Source organism: Engystomops pustulosus, chromosome 1, assembly GCF_040894005.1.
Source record: "Engystomops pustulosus chromosome 1, aEngPut4.maternal, whole genome shotgun sequence".
In the NCBI taxonomy this organism is placed as follows: domain Eukaryota; kingdom Metazoa; phylum Chordata; class Amphibia; order Anura; family Leptodactylidae; genus Engystomops; species Engystomops pustulosus.
The window spans coordinates 11054954-11072530 of record NC_092411.1 but is presented as its reverse complement, the minus strand read 5'-3'; the positions used below and the strand labels follow the sequence as shown (position 1 = coordinate 11072530).

At 44.6% G+C, this 17577-nt stretch overlaps 1 protein-coding gene across 2 annotated transcripts in view; it reads left to right on the top strand.

The window, feature by feature from the left end:
• ZBTB7C (zinc finger and BTB domain containing 7C) overlaps nucleotides 1-17577 on the top strand; it is a 113343-nt gene that overhangs the window by 35443 nt on the left and 60323 nt on the right. The window contains exon 2 of one of the 2 annotated variants that reach the window (XM_072133096.1): nucleotides 5509-5559. The exons of the other annotated variant lie outside the window; for it this stretch is intronic. The gene's annotated coding sequence lies outside the window, so the exon portion shown is untranslated. The remainder of the gene's footprint in view (nucleotides 1-5508; nucleotides 5560-17577) is intronic. 2 annotated transcript variants of the gene reach the window in all.

Here is a 17577-nt window from a genome sequence, read left to right as displayed (position 1 = left end):
CAAATTTCTGCACTGAAAGGGACGTTCCAGTGCTCAATTGGACCATGTGGCACATTTATCATGCAAAAACAGAATTGTGCCAGGCGCCCCATGTGAAAGGTGGACCAAAAAAATGTCGGGGCAGCATTTCATGAATCTGGCGCCCCCTGTGCACTACACAGGATACTGCACATTGCGTAGTTTGCACTGTTTTTAGTAAATGTGCCCTCATGTTTCTAGGTGCTATAAAACCAGAGATGGTGGCGTCTGAAGTGACTGTTCTCCTGCAACCTCTAAACTTGACTCATCACAGGCAAAATATGACTATTCTCTGCTCATTTGCCTACAACTTTGGAGGCAAATATTTTATTACTAAATGAGTGAAAGAGAGAATCCTAGAAAGGACATTTTATCCCCTGCAGAGGGGTCGGCTCTGCTGCATATCGAGGAAACAAGAACTCATTATATATTATATATCAATATGATGCACAGAGTTTAGTCACCAGCATAGTGATCAGACCGTGGCACGGCGGTGCTCACATCCGTGACTAATGTGACACCGCCCTTATTATTCCTGGTTTACTGTGTGGACATCCAATGAAATACAGATATGTTACAGCTTTCACCATTGTGCCCCTCAGTCTGCGCTGCCCCAGGTCGGAGCCTAGTTTGCCCTTATGATCTCTGCAGTCCTGGATTTGGATAGTTCCTATACATGCAGCTCGCTGTGTTATATCATCAGCTTTCCTTACAGCCCCCAAGGCCAGGAATGTTAAAATCTCATCCCAGTCTTTGGATACATCTGTAACACCTAATCCTATGGGACTGATTAGAACCTCGCAGCACTTGGCAACTTTGTATAACGTCTGATCAGCTGAATGTAGGATTTCAGCATCGCTGCACCTCCTGCATGACGCAGGGAAGTAACGGACCCAAGGCAGGAGGATGGGGGGGGGGGGCGCAGCAGAGAATTCAGCGTTTCCTCGCTGCAGATCCGCACTAGTGGTTTTCCAGAGGTAGAAAGTATAAGGTGATAGTCCTTTTTATATGCTGGGTTGCTGTTAACTGTTATCCAGCTTTTTACTGACCCTGCATGGCATGTGTTGTCTATATAGTATGTTTTCTATATAGTATATTTATATAAACTAAACTTATACAACTATTAAACATTTTCAAGCAGTTCTCAAATGTTTCCAATGATTTACTTATAGCTACGATATCCCTATAATAGGGTGTGCACCTCCTAGATGATACATGCCTCCCAGCGGTATAGACCACACTCCACCCAGGAAGGGGAAGAGGATGAGCCGATGGTTATTTGCTTCTGACTTCCCACATGTAGGAGGGGGGGGGGGGGGTACAGCCCCTCCATTAGTCTATGAGTTCCCCCCCCCCCCACCCCAGATTGTCTATATACATGTCCCTCAAAATACTTATCATAGAGGGCAGAATTACAATCAAAGATGCCCCCAGATTACTACCCTCAAGTTCTGATTCCAATCAAAATATGTTCCCAAGATTGCCATCCACTTATCCTCTGGTAATGCCAGGGACAGATGCCCTCTTTGGTGCCAGTTACAGATTCCCTCTATAGTGCCTCTTGGTGATGTTATAGTGAGGGTTATAGATGCCCTCTACAATGCCAGTTAGTTACAAATGTCCTATTAAGCCAGTTAGTTTCAGATGCCACCTACAGTGCCACTTAGTTACAGATGCCCTACTATGCCTATATTATTTCAGATGCCTTTTATAATGCCCGCTACAGATGCCCTTTATAGTGTCTGTTAGTTACAGATGTTGTTTATAGTGTCATAGTATACGGTTACTTACAGGTACCCTCTATAGTGCCACTTGCAGATGCCCTTTATAGTGTCAGTTAGTTACAAATGTATAAAGTGCCATTTAGTTACAGATGCCCTCTGTAGTGCCAGTTACATATGGATACTGTCTATTGTGCCATCTAGTTACTGGTGCCCTGTTTAGTGCCATTTACAGATGCTTTCTGTAGTGCAGTTCGTTACTTATGCCCTCATTGATGCCAGTTACAGATGCCATCTATGGTGCCAGTTACAGATACCCTCTATGGTGCCAGTTAGTTACAGATTCCCTCTATGGTGCCACTTAGTTACAGATGCCCTCCATGGTGCCAGTTAGTTACAGATGCCCTCCATGGTGCCAGTTAGTTACAGATGCCCTCCATGGTGCCAGTTAGTTACAGATTCCCTCTATGGTGCCAGTTAGTTACAGATTCCCTCCATGGTGCCAGTTAGTTACAGATACCCTCCATGGTGCCAGTTAGTTACAGATGCCCTCCATGGTGCCAGTTAGTTACAGATTCCCTCTATGGTGCCAGTTAGTTACCGATACCCTCCATGGTGCCAGTTAGTTACAGATGCCCTCTATGGTGCCAATTAGTTACAGAGGCCCTCTATAGTGCCAGTTACATATGGATACTCTCTATTGAGCCATCTAGTTACTGGTGCCCTGTATAGTGCCATTTACAGATGCTTTCTGTAGTGCAGTTCGTTACTTATGCCCTCATTGGTGCCAGTTACAGATGCCATCTATGGTGCCAGTTACAGATACCCTCTATGGTGCCAGTTAGTTACAGATTCCCTCTATGGTGCCACTTAGTTACAGATGCCCTCCATGGTGCCAGTTAGTTACAGATGCCCTCCATGGTGCCAGTTAGTTACAGATGCCCTCCATGGTGCCAGTTAGTTACAGATTCCCTCTATGGTGCCAGTTAGTTACCGATACCCTCCATGGTGCCAGTTAGTTACAGATGCCCTCTATGGTGCCAATTAGTTACAGATTCCCTCTATGGTGCCAGTTAGTTACAGATTCCCTCCATGGTGCAAGTTAGTTACAGATGCCCTCTATGGTGCCAGTTAGTTACAGATTCTCTCTATGGTGCCAGTTAGTTACAGATGCCCTCCATGGTGCCAGTTAGATACAGATGCCCTCTATGGTGCCAATTCGTTACAGATGCCCTCCATGGTGCAAGTTAGTTACAGATGCCCTCTATGGTGCCAGTTAGTTACAGATTCTCTCTATGGTGCCAGTTAGTTACAGATGCCCTCCATGGTGCCAGTTAGTTACAGATGCCCTCTATGGTGCCAATTAGTTACAGATTCCCTCTATGGTGCCAGTTAGTTACAGATTCCCTCCATGGTGCAAGTTAGTTACAGATGCCATCTATGGTGCCAGTTAGTTACAGATGCCCTCCATGGTGCAAGTTAGTTACAGATGCCCTCTATGGTGCCAGTTAGTTACAGATTCTCTCTATGGTGCCAGTTAGTTACAGATGCCCTCCATGGTGCCATCTATGGTGCCATCTATGGTGCCAGTTAGTTACAGATGCCCTCCATGGTGCAAGTTAGTTACAGATGCCCTCTATGGTGCCAGTTAGTTACAGATTCTCTCTATGGTGCCAGTTAGTTACACATGCCCTCCATGGTGCCAGTTAGTTACAGATGCCCTCTATGGTGCCAATTAGTTACAGATTCCCTCTATGGTGCCAGTTAGTTACAGATTCCCTCCATGGTGCAAGTTAGTTACAGATGCCCTCTATGGTGCCAGTTAGTTACAGATGCCCTCTATGGTGCCAGTTAGTTACAGATTCTCTCTATGGTGCCAGTTAGTTACAGTTGCCCTCCATGGTGCCAGTTAGCTACAGATGCCCTCCATGGTGCCAGTTAGTTACAGATGCCCCCTATGATGCCAGTTAGTTACAGATTCTCTCTATTGTGCCAGTTAGTTACAGATGCCCTCCATGGTGCCAGTTAGTTACAGATGCCCTCTATGGTGCCAATTAGTTACAGATTCCCTCTATGGTGCCTGTTAGTTACAGATTCCCTCTATGGTGCCAGTTAGTTACAGATTCCCTCCATGGTGCAAGTTAGTTACAGATGCCCTCTATGGTGCCAGTTAGTTACAGATGCCCTCTATGGTGCCAGTTAGTTACAGATTCTCTCTATGGTGCCAGTTAGTTACAGTTGCCCTCCATGGTGCCAGTTAGTTACAGATTCTCTCTATTGTGCCAGTTAGTTACAGATGCCCTCCATGGTGCCAGTTAGTTACAGATGCCCTCCATGGTGCCAGTTAGTTACAGATGCCCTCTATGGTGCCAGTTAGTTACAGATGCCCTCCATGGTGCCAGTTAGTTACAGATTCCCTCTATGGTGCCAGTTAGTTACAGATTCCCTCTATGGTGCCAGTTAGTTACAGATGCCCTCTATGGTGCAAGTTAGTTACAGATTCCCTGTATTATGCCACTTATAGATGCCGTGTACAGTGTCAGTTACATAGAGATACTGTATAGTGCCATGTACAGCTGCTTTCTATAGTGCAGTTAGTTACAGATGCCCTCTATAGTTTTAGCTAGATTTCCTCTACAGTGCCAGTTATAGGTGCCCTCTGTAGTGCCAGTTAGTTATCCATGCCCTCTATAGCGGTAGTTATTTGCAGATGCCTCCTATAGTGCCACTTAGTGACACATTCCTTCTATAGCGCCATTTACAGATGTTGTATGTTGTGCCAGGTGGTTACTGATTCCATCTATAGTGCTACTTAGAGATACTCGCTACTGTACCACTTGGTAACAGACATCCTCCATAGTGCCAGTCACAGATGCATCCTTTACCCCACAGATAGCCCTATACATACAGTCCTTATAGTGCCAGTCACAGATGCATCCTTTACCCCACAGATAACCCTATACATACAGTCCTTATAGTGCCAGTCACAGATGCATCCTTTACCCCACAGATAGCCCTATACATACAGTGCTTATAGTGCCAGTCACAGATGCATCCTTTACCCCACAGATAGCCATATACATACAGTCCTTATAGTGCCAGTCACAGATGCATCCTTTACCCCACAGATAGCCCTATACATACAGTGCTTATAGTGCCAGTCACAGATGTAACCATCCAGCAATGCCTTCCCCATCCTGTGCCATGCTCTGCCACCCTCATCATGTCATCTTAAAGGGCCACACAGGTTTGTATGTGGCTCATGAGGTGGCAAATTTGCTTTCACTGCAAACTCTCCCGCAATGCTTTAAAAATTCATACAACTTTACAACTTCTCGCTTCCCACCCAGCTTTTCCATAATCCTGAATGGACAATTGTGTGTTGGGGAGGCTAATATACTCTGTAACTTGGTAAATTTTGTTCTAAAGTTTGTGTCTGTGCCAGTGAGGGTCCTTTGGATGAGCGCTCCTTCCTTTTCATAGGCTATCGAGCACAGCGCCGTACATTGCATAGTGGCCGTGCTTGGTATTGCAGCTCAGCCACATTTACCTTAGATGATCTCTGGAGCGCCACTAGATGGGACACTAAATATCTCTACGCTGTAGCAAACCCTCAGCAGTGAGCAGTACTGGGATTTGTCACCAGGATCTATCCGCTGACTGACAGCAAGCAGAGGTCTTAAAAATATTGATGAATAGAAGCATGAAATATAACACAGATGTCAGTGCACGATGAAGCGTAACAGAATCCTATTTTCTTTTGTTCTAGGATCTCTCACACTTTTTTTGGGTCTATTGTCTGATGTGGGTGTGACCTCTGGTAAGTTGTTTTATGATGTTTCTTATGATGAATTTATTATTTATTAATTTGATGTTTTTTTCTTTTATATCTATTGAAATTTTTGTGATAAAGAATAGAGGGGGGGGGGGGTAGATACATTTACAACAAATCAGTGAATTTCTAAAAATTTGGTTTTGGTCCAAATCCTCAGTGGAGAGATTTGAGTAGGTCCCAAGAGGCAGACAAACACGTTGGGGGGCAAACATTTTGGAAAGTTTTTGAAATTTATGAAGTGTTGCGGTACAATATTGGCGCTTTTCTGACACTCACAGCTTTTTTTTGGGCGGACAATTTGGGTTCCACTTGGGAATCCAACACTTTTCCTGCGCTTCTATTTTACCGACATGTTTATTGGCACAATTTTTGGCTTAGAGCTGCACAGAGCTGATCTTTGGAGTTCTATTTCACCTTCATTAAAGGGGAGCTAGATCAGACCATTTTCGTCCGTGCGCCATTTCTTAGCAGTGTTATCTTCCTTCTAATATCACCTTTTATAATTATGCTAATGAGCCATGCACCCTCTGGGTGGTGTTACCATCGCCCTTCCTATGCTGTAGCTTCACAGGCTGTTACACTGTGCAGGAGCACTTCCACCCTAACACTGTGTGAGATTATGATGGATGATGTTGGATTTTGATGGTAGATTTCCTTTAAGGCACAGAGCGTGGAGGTTATCAGAGATTGGATATAATCTTTTTGAAGGCAACCCGCATAATGGTTACAGTCCTTCAACTCTGTAGACGAAAGACGTGGACCTCACATCCCAATGTTATACTTATGATTTATAAAAATAGCCAAGAGCCTCTCAGTCCTATTTGAGTCAAATTTCATACACCCACTAGATTTTTCACAGTGACCCCTTTTTATTGGGTCCCTACTCTGTTGGTTGCGGCTGCAGTGTATCATCAGTGCACAGCACCGCATGATTATGGTAGCCCCACTGACACAAAGGGCACACCACTTGTTGGTTACTTTCTCTCTTTAAAGGGCACCTACCTATAAAGGTAGACGGGGTGGTAGGTGGATGGATGGGACGTGAGGATAGCCCTTTTTTGGGGTAATCCTCACGTTCCGGGCGTCTTTTACAAAACTTTATTACAATTATATGCAAATTTTTTTATGCGGCTACTGGGGCGTGGAGTAGCCGGACATGAGGCTACTAGTCGCGGCTACTCCACGCCCCAGTAGCCGCGTTACTCCGCCTACCAGATAATCTTCGGCCGGGTCCCCTTCGACCGGGTCCGGCCTTCAGCTGCGCGGCCGCAGCTCCGGGGCCGGAACTAGCCGGGGGACTCGGACGAGGGCGTGCAGCTACCAGGAGCTGCGCGCCGAAGATTTCCTGGTAGGCGGAGTAACGCGGCTACTGGGGCGTGGAGTAGCCGCGACTAGTAGCCTAATGTCCGGCTACTCCACGCCCCAGTAGCCGCATAAAAAAATTTGCATATAGATGTAATAAAGTTTTGTAAAAGACACCCGGGACGTGAGGATTAGCCCAAAAAAGGGCTATCCTCACGTCCCATCCATCCACCTACCACCCCGTCTACCTTTATAGGTAGAATCGGGGTGGTAGGTTCCCTTTAAGGGAACATGCAGCAAAAGGTTTAACAGACAGGAAGGGTAAAAGAGTTTAATATGGGACCATATATCACCCGTCTGTGCCAAAGGATACGGATCGTGGCGGCTCTGATCAGTAATCACATAGCAATGGCGGCCCCCGGCCCTGCACTTTCACCAACCACCCCGAGATTTATGGAAACAATGGGGGCGCAATAAGCGCCAAACCGCGTATTTCTCTTCCGCCGGCTTAAACAAAAGCAGCAGGCGGCGTCCGGGAGGAGGCAGAAGGAAGGCGCAGGCTGCAGCTGACATCCACTTGGCACCGGAGCAAATGATTTAAGATCAATAGTAAAATCAATGGTGATGCGGGCGCAGCTGACTAGAGAGGACGTCGGGCACCTGAGCGGTGGCGGTGCACTGGGAGGACGCTTCCCCGGTGTGATGAGACCCCCCGCTCCCTCCTGCTCTTTATAGAAGCTGTAAAGATTTTGTTATTTAAGCTACAAAAATACAACACAGAGACCTCTACATACAGCGGCCGCCCCTGGATACTCAACCACTTACAGCGATCTACAGAGATCATGTATGTAACATCCTGCAGAGATCATGTATGTAATAACCTGCAGAGATCATGTATGTAACATCCTGCAGAGATCATGTATGTAATAGCCTGCAGAGATCATGTATGTAATAACCTGCAGAGATCATGTATGTAATAACCTGCAGAGATCATGTATGTAATAACCCGCAGAGATCATGTATGTAATAACCTGCAGAGATCATGTATGTAATAACCTGCAGAGATCATGTATGTAACATCCTGCAGAGATCATGTATGTAATAACCTGCAGAGATCATGTATGTAACATCCTGCAGAGATCATGTATGTAATAACCTGCAGAGATCATGTATGTAATAACCTGCAGAAATCATGTATGTAATAACCTGCAGAGATCATGTATGTAACATCCTGCAGAGATCATGTATGTAATAACCTGCAGAGATCATGTATGTAATAACCTGCAGAAATCATGTATGTAATAACCTGCAGAAATCATGTATGGAATAACCTGCAGAGATCATGTATGTAATAACCTGCAGAGATCATGTATGTAATAACCTGCAGAAATCATATATGTAATAACCTGCAGAGATCATGTATGTAATAACCTGCAGAGATCATGTATGTAACATCCTGCAGAGATCATGTATGTAATATCCTGCAGAGATCATGTATGTAACATCCTGCAGAGATCATGTATGTAATAACCTGCAGAGATCATGTATGTAATAACCTGCAGAAATCATGTATGTAATAACCTGCAGAGATCATGTATGTAATAACCTGCAGAGATCATGTATGCAATAACCTGCAGAGATCATGTATAGAATAACCTGCAGAGATCATGTATGTAATAACCTGCAGAGATCATGTATGTAACATCCTGCAGAGATCATGTATGTAATAACCTGCAGAGATCATGTATGTAACATCCTGCAGAGATCATGTATGTAACATCCTGCAGAGATCATGTATGTAACAATCTGCAGAGATCATGTATGTAATAACCTGCAGAGATCATGTATGCAATAACCTGCAGAGATCATGTATGTAATAACCTGCAGAGATCATGTATGCAATAACCTGCAGAGATCATGTATAGAATAACCTGCAGAGATCATGTATGTAATAACCTGCAGAGATCATGTATGTAACATCCTGCAGAGATCATGTATGTAATAACCTGCAGAGATCATGTATGTAATAACCTGCAGAGATCATGTATGTAACATCCTGCAGAGATCATGTATGTAATAACCTGTAGAGATCATGTATGTAACAATCTGCAGAGATCATGTATAGAATAACCTGCAGAGATCATGTATGTAATAACCTGCAGAGATCATGTATGTAATAACCTGCAGAGATCATGTATGCAATAACCTGCAGAGATCATGTATGTAATAACCTGTAGAGATCATGTATGTAATAACCTGTAGAGATCATGTATGTAATAACCTGCAGAGATCATGTATGTAATAACCTGCAGAGATCATGTATGTAATAACCTGCAGAGATCATGTATGCAATAACCTGCAGAGATCATGTATGTAATAACCTGTAGAGATCATGTATGTAATAACCTGTAGAGATCATGTATGTAATAACCTGCAGAGATCATGTATGTAATAACCTGCAGAGATCATGTATGTAATAACCTGCAGAGATCATGTATGCAATAACCTGCAGAGATCATGTATGCAATAACCTGCAGAGATCATGTATGTAATAACCTGTAGAGATCATGTATGTAACAATCTGCAGAGATCATGTATAGAATAACCTGCAGAGATCATGTATGTAATAACCTGCAGAGATCATGTATGTAATAACCTGTAGAGATCATGTATGTAACAATCTGCAGAGATCATGTATGTAATAACCTGCAGAGATCATGTATGTAACAACCTGCAGAGATCATGTATGTAACAACCTGCAGAGATCATGTATGTAACAATCTGCAGAGATCATGTATGTAATAACCTGCAGAGATCATGTATGTAACAACCTGCAGAGATCATGTATGTAATAGCCTGCAGAGATCATGTATGTAATAACCTGCAGAGATCATGTATGGAATAACCTGCAGAGATCATGTATGTAATAACCTGCAGAGATCATGTATGTAATAACCTGCAGAGATCATGTATGGAATAACCTGCAGAGATCATGTATGGAATAACCTGCAGAGATCATGTATGTAACAACCTGCAGAGATCATGTATGTAATAACCTGCAGAGATCATGTATGGAATAACCTGCAGAGATCATGTATGTAACAACCTGCAGAGATCATGTATGTAATAACCTGCAGAGATCATGTATGTAACAACCTGCAGAGATCATGTATGTAATAACCTGCAGAGATCATGTATGTAACAACCTGCAGAGATCATGTATGTAATAACCTGCAGAGATCATGTATGTAACATCCTGCAGAGATCATGTATGTAATAACCTGCAGAGATCATGTATGTAACATCCTGCAGAGATCATGTATGGAATAACCTGCAGAGATCATGTATGTAATAACCTGCAGAGATCATGTATGTAACATCCTGCAGAGATCATGTATGTAATAACCTGCAGAGATCATGTATGTAATAACCTGCAGAGATCATGTATGTAAGTACATTATGGCTTTGTACAACCTCCGAGTCCTAAGAAACAATCCGTGGACCCCGCTGTTCCTCTGATTTTGTGTAAAAATGCCCCCCTCCTGTGACAACCCCCCCTGTATATTACCCATCCTCTTACGTGCGTCCCTTCCTGCAACCCCCACCGTGGCCTCTGTGGCACAGAGCTGTGGCTCGGGATTAATGGAGATGTGGGGAGCCGAGGCTTCCTGCTTCACTATTGCATTTATACAAAAGTACATAGAATTACCAACAGAACCCTAGGGCTGAGCCTATATTTGTAGACTCTAGGGGGAAGATTTATCGGAAATGTCTGAGAGCAGAACTGTTCTAGTTACCCACGGCAACCAATCAGAGCTCAACTAGAATAGTTCTGCTCTCAGATACTTCTGATAAATCTCCCTCTAGGTCTCAGTCTCTGGAAGGTTCCAGGTGGCTAGCCAATAAACAGCCTGCATTGCCCCAGGGGAATACACATAAGATACATTAAGATAAGCAAAACAAATTAACTGTTTAAGAGTAGTGATTGAAGTCAAACCTTGAATAAAAGTATATATCAACATGCTGCCACCAATCATGAGTGTTAACCCTTTAAATAGTACTGGCAAGGAGAACACAACAGGGAATGGGACCCTCAAATACTGCCAACAATATAGGTGGCTTATGGAGCCTCTTCATCTGATAGTTGTACAAATATAAAAAATACTCGCTATACTGGGCTCACATAAAAACACTCTGAAATTTCAGGACGTCCAGAACAACCCTAGTTGCCGCAACCTCCACCGTCTACTGAATCAAACCTACAGAATGTGTAATTTGTAAATCCCAGTGATCAGCTCGAATCTGTGGAGGAACCTGGAAAGAAGAGTTCAATTTCCCTACAGCACCTCCGGGGGAGAAAATAAGGAATTACACCGTTCAAATTAAAATCAATAGGCCTTAAAGGGGTTGACCGGGGTTTGAAAAACATGTTTTATGACCCATTTAAGTGTAAAGTCCGGACTTTTTTTTTGCCACTTTCCATCTGATCACTAGAAGTCCTGAAGTAGATACTCTCCAAAATCTTCTCTCAATGTCCTCGTATAGTATCTAGAAATGTTCTTTTCCATAACCAGCAAATCCCTTTAATACAGGTACGGAGCTGCCCTACTACATGATACCAATCTGAACATTTCACTAGAGTCATTAGCTGTGCAGGAACCTTATTAAAAAAGGATTATAAAACCTGCACGAAAAATAATCTGTGATGTTCATTAATTTTGTTTTAATCCAATTTCGCCTTTATGCAAAATATGATGTTGTAATGCGGCAGAATCCCCCGGGATTACACCGGATGTTATCTCTTCCTTTGATTTTTCAATGTCCTCAATGATCCCTCTTCGAGGCTCCTGGGTGGCACGGGGCCACATAGTGAAATCATGGCTCGTGGTACTGCTGTGATATCACCACCATACCCAAGGAAATGTTATACAGATAGGAGGGGGGTCTAAGACTATTCTGCAGATTGCAACCTGGAAATCCTGCTAGGAAAGGGACCTACCTCCTCCTCCAGACAGAGGGGCTCATTTACTAGGGGTCCGCTTTTCGTCGGGTTTTCCCGACGCTATCCGTTTTGCGCCACATCGAGCCGGGGATTTTGCTGCACATGATCGGATTTTGGCACATTGGCACCAGCTTGCACACGACACAAATCGGGTGGTGTGGCCGTCGGGCAACCCGACGGATTCGGACTACCCGTGGGACTTAACATTTAGAATTGTGTTGCAAGACACGCACTTACAGGAATCAGGAAGAAGGTGAACTCCGGCAGACCTCGGCAGGGAAGCGACGGATGCAGGAACTCGGGCGCACGAGCTTCGTGAATCGCGCCTGATTACATCTGCGTCGGACCATCGAAATCGGGGATCGCGACAGGACCAAGTACGTAAGTAAATTTGCCGCAGAGTCCGAATCAGTCGGATCGTCCGACGACCCGCCCCCCCCGATTTCTGTCGCATGGAAGCCAGCGCAGCTACGCCACAATCTGATTGCGTGCGACACGATCCCCAGTTAAATACTTGTCACAGCCGCCCAAATCCCGAAAATTTTGAAAATTCGACTAAAGTGTGATCCGCGGACCCTTAGTAAATAAGCCCCAGGCTGTTGTGCACTAGAAATGCTTTCTGGTTTCAAATATACCTATTATTTCTATCGATTTCCATTGCTGAGAAATTCCCATTTCAATCCATATGCTAATGAGACAGTTGATGCACCCTGAGAGTGTCCTTACCGCTGGGAGCAGTTATTCCTGCCCAGACTACTACCCTCTATGTCAGATAAACAAGAGATTTGTCTGGTGAGAAGTACAGGGGCAACAATGGAAGAAGAGGGACATGATTTAGGTGCTCCGGTCAATGGTGCACTAACTACCTTATTTGCAGACGGATTTAACTGGGAATATCTTTGAAAATGGCAAAATGGACAGAAATAATAAAGGTCATGTTGTAACTCATGGTGCATTTCTCTACAGCATGCTACCAGCAGATTATAATGTTTGGTGGACACGGTAGAGTCCCTTTAAAATTCCTGGTACTCGGCATATCTGATCACCCCCATCCTTGATAACAATACACATAATATCTATTGCCATACAATCCATACATAACAGAAATTCGCCATCACCTGCTTTTGCTTTAACCACCATGATCTGCTGAGATGTGGCAGACGGAGAATATTGGCCTCCTGAATATTTTTTTTGTAGACATCTTTTTGGGGCATCAGCAAACACCTTGAGGATCTGATGTCCTATAGTCATAGCCGGAGTATCGGAAGTAGCCTTGATCCCGTCTCTAGTCGCATCTCGTTCTCTTCTGCATATGTAGAGTCTTAATACAAGCAAATACTTTCATCTGGGCTTTGCAGATAATGGGTCATTGTTGACTGAATCACCACTTTGCTTCTGGTCAATTACTACTTGGTTCTATTACATGGTTTTCCAGGACACGGGTCAGGGCTGATTGCTAAGTAGCTACAAGCTGAAATATTTATAGATCCAGGAAATGCTGAAAATCTCAGAAGCCGGAGGCGGTGATTGGTCTTGTGTTACACTCATTGAGGCTACTTGGCCCTGGGAGATGAGATTTAGAAGACCAACGTAGGTGGATGATGGCTACATAGAGAGAGCTCCGAGGCACAAACCTGTCAATCATTGTGGTCAGAATTTATGCCTCAAGATCAGAAGGTACAGGAGAACATGTGTGAGGGTGAGGAGCGGAGCTGCGGAGTGGTGGCATTGCTTTCTACATTTGACCCTGATTTGAGAAGATCAGAAGGTTTCTTACCAATGATTATGGTGTCTACCTCATGCGGAAAAGAAGTCCAGTAATTGTGTTTCTACCTCCTGGTAGCCATATTTGTTCACATGGGGTTAATTTTTTCTGCCTGCTGGGCCGCACACAGTTCAAGGGCCCCCGGGCACATTAGAATGAAGTTGATCTTGCCTGGTGACTACAGTAGGATAGACCCATTATTTTATGTATATTGGAGCCTCTTGTGTCCTGAGTACCAAATATTTTGTAGCGTAGATGTTGTGAATCCATTGTGTCACCTGATTTGAACTTTGTGAGACAGAAGGGGAAGTCTGTGTTTTGCTCCAAGGGGCAGACATATAGGGGCACACTTACTTACCCGTCCCATTGACGTTTCCGATCCGGAATGTCCGATGAGGATTCGGAGCTGCCGCGATTTGCTAAGATTGTGCGTCCAATTTCCTGCATGTGTCACTTCCCCCGCTGAGGTCCGGCGGAGTTCACCATCTTCTGCCCGGTGCATGTGAGTGCTGATCTTGCAACACAATTTTGAAAGTTAAATTCTGCGGTGTGTCCGAATCCGTCAGGTTTTCCAATGGCCACGGCCCCAATTTGTGTCGCATGAAAGCCGGTGCCGATGCCCCACAATCTGATCCCATGCGCCAAAAACCCAAGGCAATTCAGCGCAAATCAGAAATAGTCGGGAAACCCGATGGAAATGTGTCCAACGGACCCTTAGTAAATGTGCCCCATAATGTGGTAAGAGGGTAGGCCAACACCAGAAGAGAGAGGTCTCTAGTTACTGGATTGGAGAGGGGACACAGGATCAAAGTCAGGTATTGAAGAACAAGTCTGAGCAGATGTCACAAGTTCTGATATCCAGAAATGGGTGGCAAAGGCCACAGATTGAGGGACCGATAGTAAAAAACATTCTGGAGAAACTAAGGCAAAACACAATTTATCAGGACTATAAATCAGTTCTCATGCAGCCTCCTGAGAGAGAAGCTGGTTTTTATAGACAAGTGTAGGTTTAACTGGGAGTAGACCAAGATAAGAGAAAGGTCTCTAGGCACTAGATCGGACAAGCGACACAGGGACTACGTCAGGTATCCAGGCGTGGGTCAGGGGCAAGTGGAAAACATTCAGGATCCAATTAACCAAAGCCAAAGTCATAAACAAGTAGCCAGAAGCAAAGAAGGCAAAAACAAAAACTTAGCAGGAACTGGTGTAACATCCCCCCACCGGGGCCTAGCCTTTTTCTGGATTTGGGGAAGCTGGATCCCTTAGGTACTGTAGTGACTGGCGGAGCGCGGCCTAGAACTCAGCTGCAGTCACGGTGCTGGGTACAGGGGATGAGGCCTTGTCCACAACCTGGTAGGTCACCGGCAGGTGGAAGCACAAGGAAGGAGGGAGAGGCTGAAGATGTACTTCATATTGCAACCTTGATGTAGGTGTGGGGATCCCTGGGTGGTGATAAATGGGGCGCCCTATGTGTTAGCAATCTGACGAAGGGATCACTCGGAGACAAGGGATGTCAACCATAAAACTAACAGTTTATTTAGGAACACGGCAATGGCCAAAACAGCAGGAACAATGAACTGGTTTGAGGTGTCTGGTTGAATGGAGTTCCACAGGAGAAGCTCACAGCCTGGTATAGGTGGCTTCAGGCTGGAGATGGATGAGTTGCTATGCAATACTTCAAGGCAGGCTCTGGTTTGAGTCCTGCAGGAGCCTGATGGATGCAGGTCATGTGGTGGGGAGTGCGGTGCCTCAGGAGAAAGAGACAGAACTTTCCACACCAAAGGTTTATATAACCTTGGGGAGTGTCCAGCTCAAGGGATCATCCAACCAGCACCAGCATGATTGGTCATCATTAATAACATTCCTTAGTAGATGGCGGCTTTGTTGAGGGAAGGACATCTCACAGTAGGTATTACACTATTGCTTAAAAGTGTCTGTGCTATGGAACCTACACAGATTGCAGCTAGAAGATATTAAAGGTTCACAATTTTGTAACATAACCCAACCGGCGGGATGTTACCCTTGCAGGACTGGAAACCTTTGCTCAGGAGCTTCCAAAGGGAGAAAGTGGTTCGTAGCTCACAAGTGATTTACTGTGAGATCACCAAGATCAGAAGAGATGGAAGAGATAGTTCTTGAGGCACTTGATTTGACAGGTGTCAAAGTGAGGAGTCCAGGCATGGGTCAGGGGGAAGTGGAACACATTCAGGGTACAAGAAAACAAGCCAAAGTCATACAAATGTAGCCAGGAGCAAAGAAGGCAAACACCAAACTCAGCAGGACCTAGCAAAGCAGGAAACCTCTGCTCAGGCAGCTTCCTAATGGAGAAAGTGTTTTTATAGCTCACAGGTGTAAGATATTAACTGGGAGATCACCAAGATCAGAAGAGATGGAAGTGATTTGGCAGGAATGGGTCGGGAGCAAGTGGCACACATTCAGGGTCCGGTAAACGAGCCAAAGTCATACACAGGTAGTTGGGAGCAAAAAGGGCAAAACCAAAACTTATCAGCAATTTTTAGAGCTTCCTAAGGGAGAAACTGCTTTTTATATCTGAAACCAAGTGCCGAATGTTTAAGGTAGCAGGGGGTTGACTGCAACCTTAAGGCTAGAGCACATTGCTGAAGGGACAGTGTTGAGGACATGAAGGATGCCAGCTGGAGTAGACAGGGACATCACACATTTTGCTCCACCAGTTTGTGGTCAGTAAAGTCGCACTTGGGGACAATGGAAAATGGGGGTGCTGTACCCCAGCAGGGCAGGAGCAATGGATCCGGATCCAGAGCTTTTGACCCTTCTCATTCCATAATCGATAGCCGACGTGACATTTATAGAGTAGTACACCTCCTATGCAAGAAGCAAGTCTGTGGAAAAATGTTTAGAAAAGTAAAAAAAATGCTTAATACATTGCGCCCTGGAGGCCAAAATTTATCCGTGTCCTCGAGGGATTATTAATTAGTAGATAACGCCCTGCAGGCAGTCTCATGTTCTGGTCCGGGTCGGTGTCAGATCTGGATTTGTGAGCAGATATTTCCCCTTTCATGCGCTGCTGTTGGAGACGCGACCTCTGCTGCGTTTCATGTTATTCCGATTGCTGCATGAATCCGCTCAGCCGATCCGGCCGTACAAGAATAATCCCCGTCATTACATCCCTGTGCTTAGATACCGCTCCTTTAATGTCTTGTAAGATGCTCCGTAAGATTAGTGGCTCCCTGGACCTGCGCCGCTCGCCAGGACGCTGGGGCCACCTGTCCTCATGTGATAAGACCCAGAATCTCAATGTGAAGCCGAGAGGAAGAAATGGAAAAGACAGATGTTTGTGTCAGAGGTCGCGGCAAAGTCACGCATGAAATGATGATTATTTGGAGGCTTTTATCTTTACAATCAAGGTGATCGCTATGAAGGATTCTGTGACAAATGTTTCCGCTGTTTACCACGTGGTATCTTTATGGGCATTTCATTTGGTGTATTTTTTGTAACTTTCTCTTTTAGTTAAAAAAAACTAAAAAAAAATCTGCTGGTTTATAGGATGAATAGTTCCAACCTCCTCTCCCTTTTTGCAGGAACATTAATAGAAGGTTGTAGAGTGACTGTTGACCATGGCATCTGAGAGGTTAAAGGAAATCTACTATCAATATCAAGCATCATAAACCAGGGACATTACTCATAGATCCAGGGACCATAACTCTGATAATCTTCTTATATTTGTCATCCATGACCTCACTGGGGGAGCTGTATATAGTGATAGATGTATATATACAGTGGCTATAGAAGCTTTGTGTCCAGCATTGTTACTCTGTTAGATATGACTGGCATTGTTGTGGGGGCACTGAGGCTGACATTGCTTTGGGGGCTCCATGACCAGAATTGCTATGAGGGCACCACAGCTGGCACTGTTATGTAGGCAATTAACATAAGTTTGTTATGGGGGTTTTGT